A 19,173-nucleotide genomic window follows, 5' to 3' on the forward strand; every position below is an offset into this window, starting at 1 on the left:
TACACAGATACATCATTTTCACCCTAAATTCATTCTTTATATTAGGGTTTACTTTTGGTATTTTGCATCATTCAGTGACCTCTGACAAACATATAATGACATATCTCCATCATTATAGTATCATACAGAATTGTTCACTGCCTTAAAATACATCTGTGTTCTTCTTATTCATCCCTCCCTCAACCCAAACCTAGTGAACTGCTGATCTTACCATCTCTAGTCTTGCCTCTTCCAGAATGTTGTATAATTGGAATCTCAACAATGTATAGCTTTTTCATCTAGGCTTATTTCACTAACATCCAATTGAGTTTCCTCCATTATCTTTTCATAAGTTGATACCTGAATAATATTTAATTGTCCTGATGTTTATTGTTTAAATAATAAATAGAAACAATTAATGCTGTTTATTGTTTCCATTTACCTACTGAAGGGCATTTTTGTTACTTCCAAGTTTTGGCATTATGAATAAAGCTCCCATAAATATCCATGTGCAGGTATCATAACAATGCAAATTTTCAGCTCTTTTGGGTAGATATCAGAGTGTGATTGCTGGATCATAAAACAAACACGTTTACTTTTATAAGAAATGTAAAATCTATATTCCGTTATGTCTCTGCCATTTTGCATTTCCACAAGCAATGAATCAGAAACCCTGTTGTTTTGTATCCCCACCAGCACTTGGTATTGTCAGTAACCTGGATTTTGATCATTCTAACACACATGTAGTATTATCTCTTAGTTACTCTCCATTTCCCTGGTTATATGTGATGTGGCACATTTTTTCATATGGTATTTACCATCTGTATATCTTCTTATTTTTATTATTTTTTTAGTTGTCAATGAATATTTATTTATTTGTTTGTTTGTGTATTTATTTATATGTGCTGCTGAGGATCGAACCCATGCCTCAAACATGCCAGGCAAGCACTCTACCACTGAGCCAACAACCCCAGCTGTATATCTTCTTTTATGAGGAATCTGTTCAAGAGTTTGGTCCATTTTTAAGTCATGTTATTTATTTTCTTATTTTGAGTTTTGAGGGTTCCTTTTGTACTTCTCATTGAGCATTACTATGGTAAAGTCATGTTGGGGGGGGCGTAAAGTGTGTGGGAGGGTACGTGTGTGTGAGTACCTGCTCTTTTTATGTATACAATGAGGAGGTCAGTAAGGAACATATTCCCAGGACTTTGGGTACTGTATACTTATGTCCCTAAGTTAAGTACCATAAGATGATATTTAAGATGATGAAATGTAATAAGAAATATTGGGAATAGAACCCAATGACAGCAGAATGACATAATATAAAGATGAATTAAATATCTGTGCAGTGGAGTTTAACAGATTAGGTTTTCCTGAATATAACTCCATATACACATTATTTCCATAACTTATTCATTTTGGTGGGGGGAGGAATAAAAGAATATTTTGTTTTTTTTTCATCCTGGGTGTATTATTAAAATAAGCACATTGCTTCTTACTCTTCTCTCCAACTCTGATCCATATTCCAATTCCCCACTGATTCCATGTCAGCATGCTCTGTTTTTGACTAGACAAATAATACACAGATTTATTCCTACAGAAACAGTCTGGTAAAATCATAGAGTGCCTAGTTGAATAATACCCAAAAGTTAACTGCGTGCTTTCCACTGGCCAGAAATAACTCACAGCAAATGAATCCACTGAGCAGTCAATGGAATATTGTAACTCTCTTAGGGGAGCCATTGTACTATGAGAGAAGCTTGAGGCAGTGAAGCAGACACATACACACGCACACACACGCACACACACACACACACACACACACACTCTATTGTATATGGTACAAATTATGTTAATATGTTAGACTTATTGATCTGTGACTATTTTCCACTTAAAATCTTACAGGGTTAGCTTAGTATTGCTTTCATTTACATAATATCAGAATGCCACTTTATTCAAGAGAGTATTTATCATTGTTGTAAGCCTGAAATAACCTGGATAGCAATAATTCTAAGCCAAGAATGGTCTTGTTACTCATATGTAAATCCACACAGATTGGAAAGTTGATACTATTGGAACTGTGTTCCTTAAACTGAATTCCAGAACATATTTGAGGGGAAAATAAAAAAAAAACCCTCACACTCTCAGTGTATGCACAGGATTTTGTATTTCTGGGATTAACTAGATGCATTAATTTAGCAAATTTCATTTACTAAAGTCTCTTTGGAATTTGAAGAGAAGGTGAGAGCTGAAAATATGGAAAAATGAAGATGGAAATGAAATTTGTAGAAATAAACTCAATTTTTTTCACATAGAAAAGAATTTTTATAATGCAAGACTATTTTAATATATACATGCTTCATTCAGTCTGCAGGTTCATTTTTTTATGCTGACAAGTGTTACAATTTTTCTGTTATTCTTGGAAACACACACACTTCTGTAACTTTCTGTGAACATTCTGGGAGAGTGTCTAATGTGGCTGAAAACAAAGAAAGGCAATCCTTTTAAGGAAATCAATGCACGATTTAAAATGGAGTTGCATTCTCAATATGCATCCACCCAACTTAAATATGTCCCTTAAGCCCAAATGTCACTGAGAATCAACAGTCTTCTTTCTAGTTTAGAGATTCGGAAAAATCTTTTAAATGATAGTCCAGGGGAATTCCTCACTCCTGACCTTCCTCTCCTATTACACTGATTTCAACCTGAAGTTGCCTAAAACATTTACAACACACACACACACACACACACACAATTTTATTAATTTTGTTCCCTTTGACTCTAGTCACATTTCTTACTTCATGTAATTTTTGGGATGTACTTACTTCACTTTAACTCTGGGTAAGGAAGGGCAGTTAAGGAAGGGCAGTGTTTATGCCATCAGGTCTGGTAGTGACAGAGAATGATCAAGGTGAAGACAGAAAGCTTTTGTCTCCTAGCCCACCTCACTTCTCCTGGGTATATGAGTCTCATCCATCACTTTTCCTGCAGAGGTGATGCTCCAAGAGATAAAAGAAGATGCTCAGAGATTTGTTGCCAATGAGAATGCCTCGGAGTACTCAGGACTCTACAGGAACCACACCACACATTCCCATACCCCTTACAGCAATTGTTCCTGTGTGCTTTTAAGTCTCTGTTTTCTCTAAGTGGAAGACAAAGGGAGGAAGAGGAGGAAAATTAGGGGAAGATAAAAGTGGAGCCCCTCTTTACAGCTTTCCTTTCTGTTTGTTAATAGCTATGAAGATTCTTTTCAATGCTAGTGGGGTTCTGTGTTCTTCCTTCAGGAAAAGGAGAACAGAAATAAAGATGTCAATTATATTCTGTTTGAAGAAGGAACTAGAGAATAATTGGAGTTTGGTGGGAACAGGCAGAGCTAGCAGAGGGGAATCATGCAGCCAATTCAGATCTCTGAGGAGCATCAACAAGGTGAAAGGAGGACTCCTTGACAGATAAATTCATCCTAATTATTAACACAAATGACAATTTCCCTTTCTCACTCTGTGTTTGTGAGCATGCATATCCACACACCACATCAAAGTAGAATAGGAACCAAGAGTGCAGTGTTTATTTTTGCCATACATATGATAAAAAGAAAATGACACTATGTGAAAACATGCTTTCTTCCTATTCAATTTTCATGTTTATTTTAAATTCATAAGATACCTTCTTCACAGGAAGAAAGCAAGCCTGCATTTAAAAACTCTATGCCTGAAAATTTATTTGAGTCCAACTCCAGATACAGAGAAATACTGAGATATTTTATCATTAATCAATGTGTATGAAGTAAAATTTCACATTTACAATTTACAATTACTACCACATGTAATTTAAGCATCTATATATTATAATATAAAATAAATTATATAATATGCATTTTTCAGCTGTATTTTAATTTAAAAAAAATTAAGCTTAATTTCAAAAGAAAGGAAGATATTGAGGCAAAATAATATTGATAGAATCAAAGAAATACTAGCAGCAGTCAGAAGCTCTAAGCAAAATTTCTGATGCCTTGTCAAATTCTATTCAATTGTTTTAATTTTACATTTAGAATATTTGAATATGAAATATTTTCTTGTGAAAGAGTTTGATTTAAAGATATGTGACATTTTTTACAACACCTATAAAATGCAACATTTGTATTTGAGCACTGTTTGATATGCTGAACAACAAAACAATTTTTCCTGAACTAATTAGGAGATCATAAAATGACACTTATTTTAACTAAAAAAAAAATTATTTCAGACCAGTCTCTTTAAAAAGGTATATTACACTAACAAGGCCAAATCTGGGAGTTTGAGGAATGCTTATTATTAAAGGAGAGATGCTCATGCAGGTTTATGGTACAGAGGCTGATGCAAATAATAGTAGCCTCAAGGTGCATAGTTTATAATCACCATTGCTCTAATGACAAATGTTCAGGTACATATTCTAAATATATATGTAAATACATGAGTTTATAATGCAATTAATATAAATTTGTATATATATATGTGTGTGTGTATGTGTGTGTGTGTAGATCATCCCCCACTCACACAGCAATAAACCCACTATTAGACTATTAGAATAAAACAAGAAAAATAACAACAACAACAGCAAAAAATTATAATGAGTAACTGAAAGTCATTGACTTGATTTAAAATGAGGTCAAAAAGATCACAGTTCTTTGTAAACAAAGAAACTTATCCTGTGTGACTACTGTCTCATTCTTTCCCACAGTTCTGTCCTGATGTCAGGAGGATATATATGTGGGTTCCCAAATTCTTGTCTCCCTAAGGGAATTTTAACTTATATAATTCTCATCAGTAAATATGAACCACCACTTTAAGCGGCATAACATTTCTTCAATATAGCAGATACTAAATATTACATGTTTAACTAAGTCACACATCCAAATGATGCAATAAGTATCAGGTTATAGCTGGAAATAACAGTAATCTACACAGATAAACAATGTTAATGATATATTTTATTTAGATGAAAGGATCTTTTTATATTTTTTCTTTTCCAGTTTCATAATTTTAGCAAGCATATAATATTTTCAGATATTCCAGAATTGAATTCTAAAATAAAAGTCAAAATATTAAACCATCTACTTTTATAGGTTATAGGTATTAATGACTCAAATAAAGAATGCTTCTTAATTAAGTGCCCAATATATACGTGGCCTACATTAAATGCTGTGTGACCTTTACAGAGAAAACATGAGACATAGATATTACCTTCAAGAATACTCCTTACTTGCTTTAAATACGGAAAGCCAATCTTAAAATATTTAAGGTGCTTTTTATGAATTTTTAATCTATAACTATGAGAAAATAGGCATTTTTGGGTAACAGATGAAACTTCTTAATTTTGTAATCCATTGAACAAAAACATTTTTTCTAAATACTGTATTTGTGCATTATTTAAAAGTTTGCATTTTAAATTAGGAATATAAAACAACAGGGGATAACTCCTCTAGGCAATTAAATTTTAATTTTTAATATTGGAGTAGATTTAGGGACACACTTCTAAAAAAGTGTTATATTATTGTTATTATTGTTGTTATTTAAAAAATGACCCATAATATGTAGATGTGGAAAATCCCTATTTTTCCAGTGGTCAGATGTTTTGAACTTGTGTTGACTGAACCATGAAAAATGGCTGATTTTACCACTCTAGCACTAAGGAAACTGTACCTGAAAGATATATTTCTTTGTTTAGTTCCTGTGTTTTTTCCCTCTGAATTATTTGCTTTTCCTACAAACTTCAGAATCCTTTCTCTTACATTTTCAAATTATTTGCTAACCTCTTACATGAACAAGATAGTCTTCAGTGCTTAAGATGAGAAAAAGGAATTTACTATTTTTTTTCTTTTCCTTTTTTTTTAGCGCTGCATGAGTTTAAAGGTTTACGTATTCTAGAATGGAAAATTTCGCTGAAGATAATACAGTCACAGATGTAGACAAGAAGGGTCTTGTTTCTTAAACAGCTTCAAATGTCTACATCTGCATAACTCATCACGATATCCCAAATGTGGGGAGAAACACAAGACAAAAGAAAAAGAAAAGAAAAGAAAAATTGGAAAATATGCTTAAGTGCTGGTGAAGTGAGCTTCTGTCAGGAACACCAGAATACAACAATATCTGGAACAATAATTAACCCCCAAATACTTCACAAAGTATAATGACATTTCTGATAATTACTTGAAAAATTAATTCTCAGAATGTTTAATACCTAAGAGAAGTCCCTAAACAGACTGCAAATATGGAACTGGCTTCTGAAATTCTGAGAAGGATGGGAAATGTGTTTCTCGGTAACCTTGAATCACATCCTGACAGTGCCATCTACCAGCAGCAGTGTAAACTGCAGTGGAAAAGCCATCCTATAACCAATTTCTGACTATAAATTACGCAATTTCTGAGGTCATGCAATATATAGTTGTGTCTAATACACAAAGCATTTTATTTTTAATTTATAATTGTAAGCTTTTGTTGTGGCCTCATAACAAATGATGGAAGTGGTTTCTAGTTACCAAGAGGGTATCAGATAATCTATGAATCACTTCATGTAGATCGACGTGGCAACCAAAATATCACCTCCTGAACTATTTACTATTCCACAATCCAGTTTATTTTAATCACTACCAACATGTTCTTCAGGATAATAATGAGCCCTTTGTCCCTGACCTTCTGTGAGGGTTTCTCAGTCAGTGAACACTGGTGACTTCCTGCATCACTAACTTTCTCATGGTATCCTAAAGTCCAGAAAAGTCCCATCTTTTATCCTAGCACTGATTTAACTTGATTTTAGAACTCGAAAATTAGTCTTTATTTCCTATATAACTTTAAAGTAACTGAAATTAATTACTATTAAATAATAAAGGCATTATCACAATCTGCTTTTGTATGATTTGATATGGAGCTTGTGGAATGGGAGGGGCACCATTCTAGAGTTTCCCTTGGAGTGCTGCTTCAAAGAAAAGACATTAAAATCTCTCCTGAGCATGTGGTATAAACTTTTCCGTCCAAAAATAATAGTCAAGTGGCTCCACACTCACTCATTTCCTTCCCTCCTTTTCATCCTCTTCCTCCTCCTCCTCTTGTGACAGAAGCAGAGAAATTAATTTGAGTATTTTAAAATATATGTCTTGTGGAGGCCATAGTTTTTTCTCTTTTCTGGACACAATTAGAAAATCAGGAGAAAAAGTAAACTGGAGGACAAACATATCTATGAGGCTGAAAAATAAGCATTTTTGGAAGATGAAATGCAAATGCTTCCATGGGTAACTGAATTGGCTGTGGCTTTTGGTCTACTCTAGGGATTAAAAAATTGTTTGTGGGCATAAACAATGAAACATTGTAGACATTAGTTACTTGCCTCAAGGTATTTCTTATTTTACATATAACATTCTTTGTGGATTACAAATGAAGTGAATGAGGAGGGTGTGGGGTTATGGCTCAGTGGTAGAGCGATTACTTAGCATCTGTAAGGGACTGGGTTCGATTCTCAGCACCACAAATAAAAAAAATATAATAAAGTCCATTGACAATTAAAAATATATTTTAAAAAATGAAGTGAATGTCCTGCCTCCTTCCTTTCCCTCCCACCCCTCTTCTTCCCTATCTGGAATTCATTTATTCCTCCCATGCTCCCCCTCCCTACCCCACTATGAGTCAGCCTCCTTATATCAGAGAAAACACTAGGCTAGGCATTTTTTTTTTTTTTGCGGGGGGGGGGGGATTGGCTAACTTCACTTAGCATTATCTTCTCCAATGCCATCCATTTACCTGCAAATGCCATTATTTTATTCTCTTTTATTTCTGAGTAAAATTCCATTGTGTATATATGCCACACTTTTTTAATCCATTCATCCACTGAAGAGCATCTATGTAGGTTCCACAGTTTAGCTATTGTGAATTGTGCTGCTATAAACATTGATGTGGCTGCATCCCTGTAGTATGATGTTTTTAGTCCTTTGTGATGGACATCATTATCCAAAGTACATGTATGAAGATGAAGATATGAATTGGGTGTCAACATACTTTATATACAAACAGAGATATGAAAAATTGTGGTATATATGTGTAATAAGAATTGTAATGCAAAAAAGGTACATGTATAAAGACAAGAATTGGTGTGAACATACTTTATATTCAAAGATATGAAAAATTGTGCTCTATATGTGTAATAAGAATTGTAATGCATTCTGCTGTATTGTATTTTAAAAAATCATTTAAATTTAAAAAAAGTGAATGAAAAGAATATTTTCAGGGCATAAAGCTCAATTTGGTAGACTTCTCCTTCAAAAGCTTCATGAAGAAGTTCGAAAGATCACAAATGTCACATTTTGCTTTTGTTTTTGGAAGAAAGAATATCTTGATTGTACTTGTCATGACCTCAGTAACATAAGGACCTATTCTTTTTGGAGAGGATGCTTTCTATATCCTTGGTAGACTTCACAAAAAAAGACACTACCTGGGACACAAATAGAGGTGATTAAACCAGTCATTTGGGTAGAAATCTGTCTTCATCTCACTCAAAATATTACCTAAATGTAATCTGAACCATTTAAAGTAGCTGTACTTAAATTGCATTATGTTTTCAGTTGTAAAGACTGATAACTTGATAGTTCCCAAGGGTTCGATGCTTACAGTTTAAGTACATACTTAACATTGCATGTGCTTTCTCTGAAAATCCCCAGGGCTTGACAGAGATAAGTAAAGATGTGTAGAACTGTGTAGAAATCTGTGAGTATCTCCAAACACAATATTATTAGTCAGCTCTATATTTTTAGTCATTCTTACATAATATAATATTGTTATTGGTAGTTAATGGAAGATAACAAAAACTTGATCTCAGCATTTTAAATATTTACATATTTGGAAATAGAATTCTTGTGAAAATTCTTGTGAAAATGGAAATTACTACACACTAAAAATACACGATAGGTATTGTTTTGTGTAGGTTATGGGTTCATATTTTCACTCATTCTCTATCATAGAATTAGAACTTTATTTCCTGAATGGCTTTCTCCTCTGGACTATTGCTTCAGTCTCTAACTGTATCCCTAAGAATCTTACCATTCTTTAAATGGCACACCTAACTAACTTTGCAGCTACTGGACTGATCTGGCTAATCTCATTATACCACAATCAGTGCATAAAAACACACATTGACCCTCAACAATTGTCCCTCCTGTTGAGACTTCATCTTCCCAGTTCTCTATCTCAAATGTGAAATTCAACCACACTGAAATTCAACCACAAAACTTTAAAAGTTTTGCTCTCACTGTTTGTTTGCCATGCCACCCTTGAACTTCTTAAATTTGTAACATCTTCAGTCATTTTTGAACACTTACCTAAGAGAAATCTTTCTTGACCTCTTATGGTTTTCTATTCAGCTCCCCATATTTCCAACTCACATTGCACTATAACCACTTACTGGGCTATTCACCAGACTACAAGAATTTTGTAAGCAGTAAATTTGGGTGATCCATATAGAAAGCCTAGCCCTGAAAACAATGTTTGCCAAGAGATTGCTCAGCAATACCAGTTCATAGAATAAATAAGATGGTTGAGTAACTTGAGAAGCAAAGATATTGAGAGGCAGTTTGATTAAGGCACTTTTTAAGTCTACTTTCTGGAGGAAAGACACTGAGACCCTGGAATCACAATTACTTCTCAGTATTCTTTCTACCCCTTACCTTAGCTACATAGTGAGTGTCTCAGTAAGAATGACATATTGTATTTCTCTCCGTATTTAAACAGAGTAGGTGATTAAAGAACAGTGCAATTGGAATTCAATACCCTCTGCTCCATTCCTGAGATGGAAAACACAGCTTTGGAAGTTGTGACTGAGGGACAGCCTTCCCTACCAAGGAATGGCCTGCTTTCTTCTTAGCCCTCTTTCCCACGGTACTTGGAAGCATAGGTTTTTGTTTGTTTGTTTGTTTTTTATTGTTTTTGTTGTTCCCCTCCTCATTTCCTCTGGATTTTTTCTTTCAGTTTTTCTTCTCCTCTTTCTTTCTTTTTTCTTTTACATTTAGAGAAATAGATCCTGTTGGCTAGAATCTGCTTCCAATGTGTCTTTATAGCTTTTCTTAAACCTGGCTACGTATTAGAATATCTAAGGTAACTTGAACAAGAAATGAGTAGATTCACAACCAAAGATTCTGATTAAATTGACTGGGGGGTGGATCTGGGCTACTAGTAGGTTATAAACTTCTCATCTGAGTCCATCTGATTTTAATGTATGGGTAGAGTTGATCATCACTACTCTTGATTTATTTTCAGATGGAATGCTGAAATGGCCTGGGCTTATATTTGATTTGTACATCATTGTTGTACAAAACTTCCAGGTCAGAGGATGTTACAAAACTTCCAGGTCAGAGGATGTTGCATCCTCAATGATACTGATTAATAAAATATGTGATGAACAATATATCTGAAAAGATTGTTTTCCACTTGCACTTTAGTTTAAAGATGTAGCCTGTCAAAAATGTCTATGAGGATCAATAGGAAAAGAAGGTATCATGGGATTCCTTACCATTAATGTCTAACATTGTCTTGAAAAGAATGTACCTAAGTCTTGGAAAGCCCTCTTGCTGCCTCTGGGAACTGAGGCATTTGGTGAAAGAGGTTAAGTAAAAAACAAGATAAGCACTTTCTCCAATTTCTCTTTAATTCTTTTTTTAAAATATTTTGTTTTTTAGTTGTAGTTGGACACAATACCTTTATTCTATTTTTATGTGGTGCTGAGGATCAAACGCAGGGCCCTGCCCATGCTAGATGAGCGCTCTACCTCTGAGCCACAACTCCAGCCCCTAATTCTTGATATTTTAAAAATAAATTCCCATTCTCCCAAATTTTAACTAAGTTAAATTAAAATTTTATTTAATTGAATATGAGCCTAGATTAATGTCGATTGTTAATTAAAACTTTAAACTGTTATTTTTAACATGGTAGAAGATAATGAAAAATGAAAAAAAAAAGAGCTGTACTTGGCATCACAATAGAAGAGCAAATTGCACTCTGGTGCCTTAAGAATGTTTTAAGAATTATTGTCATTGATGGAGAGAATGAGGATTATTTTGAGATATTGATTAGAATGTTGGTAGGTGTTTAAGGAAAGCAGATGTTGATAATGTGCTAGTCAATTCACTAGTCTCTTCTTTTTTCCCCAGAGAATTTGCTGTGGCCCATGGATTCTGCTAATGAGCAACTGATCTAAGACCTCTGTTCATTTTTGATTGGACAATGACACACATTTGCTTTAAAGCTATTCAATTTGTTGGTTGTTTAAGGCTAATCCTATTCTATAAAATTTAACAGTCCCAGTGATATTCGGAGGATTTTTGGACCCAGGTATCTTAAGGTTATATATTCCAAAGGCTGATGGCCAATTTCAGCTATGCCTAAAATAAAAATAAACAGATAAATCAGATTTCAAATAAAATGTATTGAGTTTTCAGATAATAAGTATGCATGGGAATGAGTGTCAGAGAGAAAATGGAGAGAAAAGCCACCTGCTGACTCTAGTTCCTGGGAATCCCAGCTATACTTCCTTTGAGTCAGTAGGTGAGATTCCCTTTTATTCATTAGACACATTCATTTTTCCTTGGTGAATTTTAGTTCAATAAAATAATACCATTCTTAACCAGGAATAGTGTTAAGGAAGAAAAATAAAATATTCCAGAGCACAGATATTTAGCTTAATCTGCGCTCTGAATTTCTTTTGCCTTGGATTAATAAAGTTTTGAGGAAGGGTTTTCACTTAGAAGAACAGACTATGGAAAGAAATATATGTATACATTATGGGGAAAAAACAGAGCTCAAAACATGAGGAGAGCATTGTCAACATCAAATTCTGCATCACTTCATACCAGTAAGTTATTTCTTATTATGTAATTTACACTGTAATATTTTTTAAATGAACAAAAATATTTTGAATATTTTTAGAAGTCTACATTTATACACTGGTAAGAAACAGTTAAAAAATTAAAGAAAAATGCTAAAATTCCTAAAAATGACAATGAAAGTGATAAAAATGTTTAGGAGCATTTATGTGCCAGGCTCTGTGCCAAGTCAACAACAACAAGAAGCTAGGGATGATAACATTATGAAATGAGAAATATGATTATGGTACTTTATGGATAAGACAATCAAGGCTTAGCAGGGTGATTCTGGAGACTGAGACAGAAGGATCCTGAGTTCAAAGCCAGCCTCAACATCTTATTGAGACCCTGTCTAAAAAAAGAAAAAGAAGAAGAAGGAGGAGGAGGAGGAGGAGGAGGAAGAGAGAGGGTTAGCAAATTAGGGATGTGGCTCAGTGGTTAAACACACTTGAGCTCAATTCTTGGTACCAAAATAAAAAAGAAAGAAAGAGAGAAAGAAAGAGAGAAGAAAGAAAGAAAGAAATCTAAGCCTAGAGTGGTTACTTTACAACCCAAAGTTGTATATTTGCAACATAATGTATTTAAATTTTAAAATCAATTGAGTCTTGTTTTAGACCCATGATCTTAATCACTCTGTTTTATTATACTTAAAGGAAAACTTTCCTTAATTTATGGAGATGAAGAAGTGGAAATTTATCCAGGCTAGTGGCAAAGAACACCATCTGAGAAAGGAGAGTCTGGGAGTGGGGCTGCCTGAGAGAGGATATTTCATCACAGCTGGTATTCTTGGGAAGAGTGAGACTTTATAAGAAAAACGTAATTTGAAAAAGATGTCTTGACACTTCTGTAGAGGGTTGATCAAAAAAAAGGAAGAAAAGGCTCAAGATTATTTTAGTAATTGAAATAACAACATGTGGTTTTGAGTTATGGTTGTTAAGGTTCATAGAAATTGGTAAAAGAGAAAAAAATGAACTATCTGTGATTTTTGAGAAGCAAAAGACAAATTGGAGAGCATCCATATTTTTTGACAAGGAAAGGAAAATGATTACTTTTTACTAGTGGTATAATGCAATTGTGAATAAAGATGTGAGAAAAATCTTTCTTATTCAAGTGAATTGTCTTTCTGTCATGTTATTGTCAAGTCTCCTGAGCATTTAGTTCAGCAAGTTAACCTCAAATTAGTATTTTAGCTTATTTCATTGTGTCTTTGTCTTGTTCTTCAGACTTTGCCTTCTCATCTCTTGGATTTTTGACTTCCTGACTGATATACCCAATCCTCCTAGTGCAATATTCGGCTCAGTTTACAATATATCAACTTGATAACTATCCCTAGGTAACCTTGATTTCCAAAGGGACATCATCACAGATATTTATCTAGTTTTAAGAGATCAGCTATTTCTAGTGGAGCTAACTATTCCTTGGCCACAGTCCAAACACTTACTTTCTTTGAGTTCTTCATATTCAGAATACCTTCATTTTATTTAGAAGATCCAATATATTTATATACATATATTGGTTAGTAGACAATTTGCTACCATTTTTTCTTTATGTACTTTTTCCTTATTTCTTTTCTTCCTTTGTGGTACCAGGGATTGAATGTAGGTCCCTATGCATGCTGGCAAGCATTCTGCCACTGAGCTATATCTCCAGTCTTGTCCTGCTTTTTCAACTTGTAATTTTAATAAAGAAAAATGATGGGCTGGGATCATGGCTCAGCGGTAGAGCGTTTGCTTAGCACGGGCGGGACCCGGGTTCGGTCCTCAGCACCACATAAAAATAAAGGCATTGTGTTGTATCCATCTACACCTAAGAAATAAATATTTTAAAAAATGATAGCCTAAATAGTAGTTCTGTAGTATTTTTTCTGCAATTCCTTCTCTCATTTTATTGTTTATTAACATTGTAACTTTAAATTCTTTGCAACTATTCTTTTGAATGGGAGTCTATGATTAATTGCATGTGCATGCATGTGCTTTCATGGTTAGGCAGCTATACCAGAGAAAATGGATTATTAGATGTTGCATTATTGGCAAAGAGTATACAAATTTAGACATTATGAACATATTTACAGATTACTTTCCAAACCTATGTCTATGCACACCAAATATATATGAAGGCACTTTTTACCATGTCCTTGTAAGCTCTGAATGGTACCAGTTTTTTAATTTAATTAAGTAGTTATGTAAAAAAGTATAACATTCTTTTATCAGATTAATAATCACATATACCTCTTTGTGAGGTGTTTACTGTGAGTTTACTGGTTATTTATAGTTATTTTTTTTTAAATTTATTTTTTAGTTGTAGTTGGATTCAATATCTTTATTTATTTTTATGTGGTCCTGAGGACCGAACCCAGGGCCTCGCACGTGCTAGGCGAGCGCTCTACCACTAAGCCCCAACCTCAGCCTGATATTTATAGTTCTTATGCTAATTTGTGCTTTCTTTTCCTTTATTCACTTATTAAAGTAGTTCTTTTTGATTTTTTTATACAAATTCCCAAATTTTTCTCAGTATTACAAAAAAGATCTACTGTTTATTAATGTGTTATGGCATCTTTATTTGGGGGTATTTTATTAAGATTAGTTAAGTTTATTCCTCTATTTGAATGAATCTTAAACTGTATACTTGAAATAATTGTATGTGGAATGTTTAAAATGTATTAAAGCAACCATGAACTTGTTGGTTTCTTCTTCTTTTTTTAAAGATTATACAATAAGTAAAGACTACATGGAAAAAGAGACTTAGTTTACCTAAATTCACATATAATTCAACAAATTCATAAAGCATGCATTCTAGACTTAAAAAACATGTAAAAATACATCAGCCTTGTACTATTTTTAATTATTGCAGTATGTTAAATACAATTTCAAACTACCTAGAAGACAAAATTGAAGTATTTAAAAAGAATAAGAGAAATGAGATTATGCTTGCCATAAGTTGTATTTTTGTATATTTCTTCATATGGTCTATTTTAAGGCAGACAATTTTTAGCATATTATGAACAGCATATATGAATAAGTATACTGTGTTGTCTCCCAACAAAACATTGTGTCTGAACTTCATATTGATTTCAGAATAATAGGGGCTATAATGGGAATTTGGGACTAGATTTATAGTCCATAGTCAGATTTTTAGTAACTGTGTTGTAATTTTTTTTTTCTAGTGCTAAGGATTGAGTCCAGGACCTTGCATAAGCTTGGCAAGTTCTCTACTACTGAGCCATACTTTCAGCCCCAGTGACTATGACATAAAAAATGAAGCTGAGGAATTAAAAGAAAAATAGTAATTGAGGACTTATAGTTGGAGAGAAATGCTCAAGGAACAAATCCCAAATTATTATGGGAGTCAAGATAAATTTACTTAAACAAGAGAATTTTTCCCCCATTCATTTTCTTACTTTACTATCAGCCAAATATTTCTTCAGGAAAATGAAATCAATATATAGAGTTGATTATGGCCATGGACCTACGATAGCATAAAGCAATGCCTTTCTCTTATTTTTATTTCTGCTATCTCTTTCTTGGTGGGTAAAACAGATCAACTAGAAACTTCTTTGTTCTCTTCAGGACATCTTTTAAAAAGATATTACTTAAGAGTTTCAGAGATTAGTTCTTGGTACCTGAGAATTATAATCAAGAAACAGGTCCTTTTTCCCTTAAGTACATCATTGGTTCACATTCAGGATAAATAATATATATGTTCAAACCAATCAATATGGGTACATAAATGAATGAGTCACCACTACTTATTGTGTACTTATGATATGTTAAATAATATATTGTTGAGCAAAAACATAAAGTTTATCTTAGGAAATTCAAATATATTTTAATAAAAATAAATTTTATTTTGTTTTATATGGATATAAAAAATTACAGTAGAATAGTATAAATTAATGGGTGTTGGAGTGTTGGATATCTAGAGTCTTGTCCCAGCTTTGCCACTTCCTAGCTATGTGACATTGGGCAATTTATTTGACCTACTTAAGTGGTCTTCATTATGTTGTCAGAGATTATTTCCTCCTGTCATTTGAAAAGCGTAATGGAAAGAACACTGGACTAGGAGCAGATCATGGTTTGTGGTTTCTGCTCCTGGCTCCAGGATCTACCTGCTCTGGTCTCAGTTTCTTATTCAATAAAATAGAGAGATTGGATCAGGTAATTTCTAAAGCTTCTTCCATATTTTGGGACACAATTAGCTTTGTCTTCACCCAGAATTTTATATTCATGAAGGAAAATGAGTTTTCTTAGTACTCCCCTTTCATAGTCCTTTATTTATCTACTTATTTATTTTCCAATGTGCAACCCCTTTCAGTGCCAGCAGCCTTAGACTCAGAGGCCAGACAATGGTTCGGGGCCAGTTTGCTCTGGCATGGGACACTATGAGACTGACGGGAAAGGCCTGCCATAAATTCAAACCTATGCATCCCAGTCCTTTATATTAAAAGATCTGTTTGAATCTAAGAGCAAACTATGCTGAAAATTTTAAGGTTTGAAAATCATTTATGTACCAGAAAAGACCTTTGCTTGGATTTCAAACAATGGTAGGAGTGGTTTTAGGAAACATAGTCCACAGTACAACTTATTTCCCAGGGGTTTGGAAAGAAAGACCTCTCCTAAAACTTGCATTTTTGAGAAAGGTGGAGCTGAGCTCTCATCTGTAGAAAACATCTGTCAGAATCTATGATTCATTGCCAAAAGCCTTCCTTTGGAATCTTTTCTTAATAACAACACTCTATAACAAAAAGATGCTTCATGTTTCAGTGATGCCTGTATTTAGACCACCTTCCTAATCCATTTATAAACATGTCTAAGAAACAGGCTATGTCTAGACTACCAGAGAGAAAGGCACCCAAATCAAAAGAAACAGTGACAGAGCATTGTGGAGCCAGCCAGTGCCATATTAGTATATCCATAGGTTATTTTCCTAAAGAATGCAAAAAATACATAAAACCTTATGGTAGTTGATTTCACTTAAATCATTCTGTGTTAGTTTGGACATATTTAAGACATCTTTATCAGCTACAATTGTGCTAAGAGGCCCAAGAAATGTAGGCTATTCAGGCCTTACCAACATAAAATATAAAAATCAGAACAAAAGAATCTGTTAAAATATTTTGCCCATTTTAAAATTATCTCTTTATTGAGTTAGAAACTTTTATGTATCCTAGATACAACTTATTTCTCAGATGCATGTCCTACAAATATTTTGTTTGTTTGTTTTATAACACTCTCTTTAGAAAAGTAAACATTTTAAATTTCTCTGATGGCTAATTTCCTGAGCTTTTTCTGTTTTTTTTTTTTTTTTTTTTTTTTTTTTTTTTTGTGTGTGTGTGTGTGTGTGTGTGTGATAATGATAAAGTTCTGTGTCAACCTCAAGGTCACTAAGATTTTTCTCTTGTGTCTTCTTCAATGATCTTATAATTCTTATATTTAGTTGTTTATAATCTATTTGAGTTATTTTTGCATATAGCATGAAGCAAGAATTGAAGTTTATCATTTTGTATATAGCTTGCTGTTGAATTTTTCTAGTAGTATATATTGAAATGCTTATCCTTCTCTTTTGAAATTCCTGTGAATATTTGGAAGAAGTCAGTTTTCCATAACTGTGTGAACTGATCTGTAATACCTATTGACTAATCCATTGATCGACTTGTCTATGTTTATAATATTACCTCACTTTCTTGATTATAAAATTTGTACAATCCTGAACTAGGTAGCATGAAGTCTTACAAACTTCATTTTCAAAGATATTTCATTCTTCTAAATTCTCCATAATTTTGTATAAATCTCAGGAAAAAAAAGTTGTCAATATCCACAACAAAAACTACTGGAATTTCAGTTAGGATTGCATTGAATGAATTTTCAGGAAATTGATATGTTAACAATATTTTCATAAAATAATGAATTCATGACATTTCTCCACATATACAGATATTTAATATGTTCTAGGTATGTTTTGTAGTTTTCAGTGTATAGGATTTACCCATCTATCAGATTTTTCCATAGATGTTTAACAATTTTATATAGTATAAACAGTATTATATCTACAATTTCAATTGTTTACTGCTAGTAAAATAAAAGTATAATTAATTTTGTATACTGATTTTGTGCCTGGTAGCCTCATTAAAATCATTCATCAGTTCTGATAGTTTTCTTTGAAGAGTTTGAAGGATTTTCTACATAGATGATTGCTTTTTGTTTTCTTTTCAACCTGATTCCACAAGCTGGAATCTTCAGTATAATGTTGAATAGAAAAAAAATGAGATAAATTGTCTTACTTTGTTCCTGACCTTAGAGTAATAGCATTAGGTCTTTCATGGTAAGTATTATCAGGTGTCTGAGAAATACTTCACAGAGTTTTGCAGGGCAACTATTTGCACTCATATATTACATATGTACCTTGCTGTATCTCCAATCAAACTTGTCAAAGTGGTTAAACTAATTGCAAATATCAGTTTAAAAAAAGACTTTGCATCATTACTGGAGTTTTGTACACTAAAGTACACCTGAGACACTACACTGCCTTGTTTAAGAGTCATAAAACAAGTATCTCCATAGATAAGGAAAGGATTTTTCCAACCTAGTAATAAACCAACTGAACTCCTTATAGTTTGGGGAATTTGACCTCTAACTTTAGTATTCTCAGTGCTTTTATCAGAAAGGGATTGTGTATTTTGTTAAACACCTTCTCTTGAGCTGTTCAGATGATCGTTGGCAGTTGTTAATAAGGAGAATTACATTGTTTGACTTCCAAATTTTTAACCAAGCAGGCTTTCCTGGCATGAAAATCAATTTAGTCATATGTCCATAAACATGTACTTGAATTTGACATGATAAAACTAAGCACTCCTCTATTGTGATGTATATAAGAAATAATAAAAAAATAAATTACAAAAAAAATAAGATAGGATAATTTTGCATCTATGTTCATAGTGAACATTTTTCTGTAGTTTTATCTGATTTTGGTATCAGAATCATAAGGACCTCACAGATTTTGAAAGTATTCCATCCTTCTTCAATTCTCTAGAAGAGTTCAATTCTTTGTAGAACTGATATTATTCTTTCTTAAATGTCTGGTAGAATTTTCACATAAAGCTCCCTGATCCTGGATGTTTCTTAATGAGAATGAAAAATCCAGAATTGGGTATTTATATGTGTAGGAAGCCATCCGTGAATTACTTGAAGGTCTTTTCTCAGCCAGGGAGATTTAGGTTTGGCATTGTGAACTATCATGGCACTCCTATGACAATACATTGCCCAATGCATGTGACTTTAATCTCTTTTTTGCTAGGAAGATATATACCTCATAGTTGCTCTGGA

The 19,173-nt window shown here is 33.2% G+C and overlaps 1 non-coding gene across 1 annotated transcript; it reads right to left on the reverse strand.

The window, feature by feature from the left end:
- Positions 1–16,145: 16,145 nt before the first annotated feature.
- On the reverse strand, positions 16,146–16,275 carry LOC124106113 (small nucleolar RNA SNORA42/SNORA80 family). The gene has a single exon (XR_006855999.1). It is a non-coding gene; the product is annotated as a small nucleolar RNA SNORA42/SNORA80 family (small nucleolar RNA).
- Positions 16,276–19,173: the final 2,898 nt, after the last annotated feature.

The sequence above is a fragment of the Marmota monax genome, unplaced genomic scaffold (assembly GCF_021218885.2).
Source record: "Marmota monax isolate L192 unplaced genomic scaffold, Marmota_monax_Labrador192_F-V1.1 WCK01_AAM20220418_F8-fsc00057, whole genome shotgun sequence".
Lineage (NCBI taxonomy): Eukaryota > Metazoa > Chordata > Mammalia > Rodentia > Sciuridae > Marmota > Marmota monax.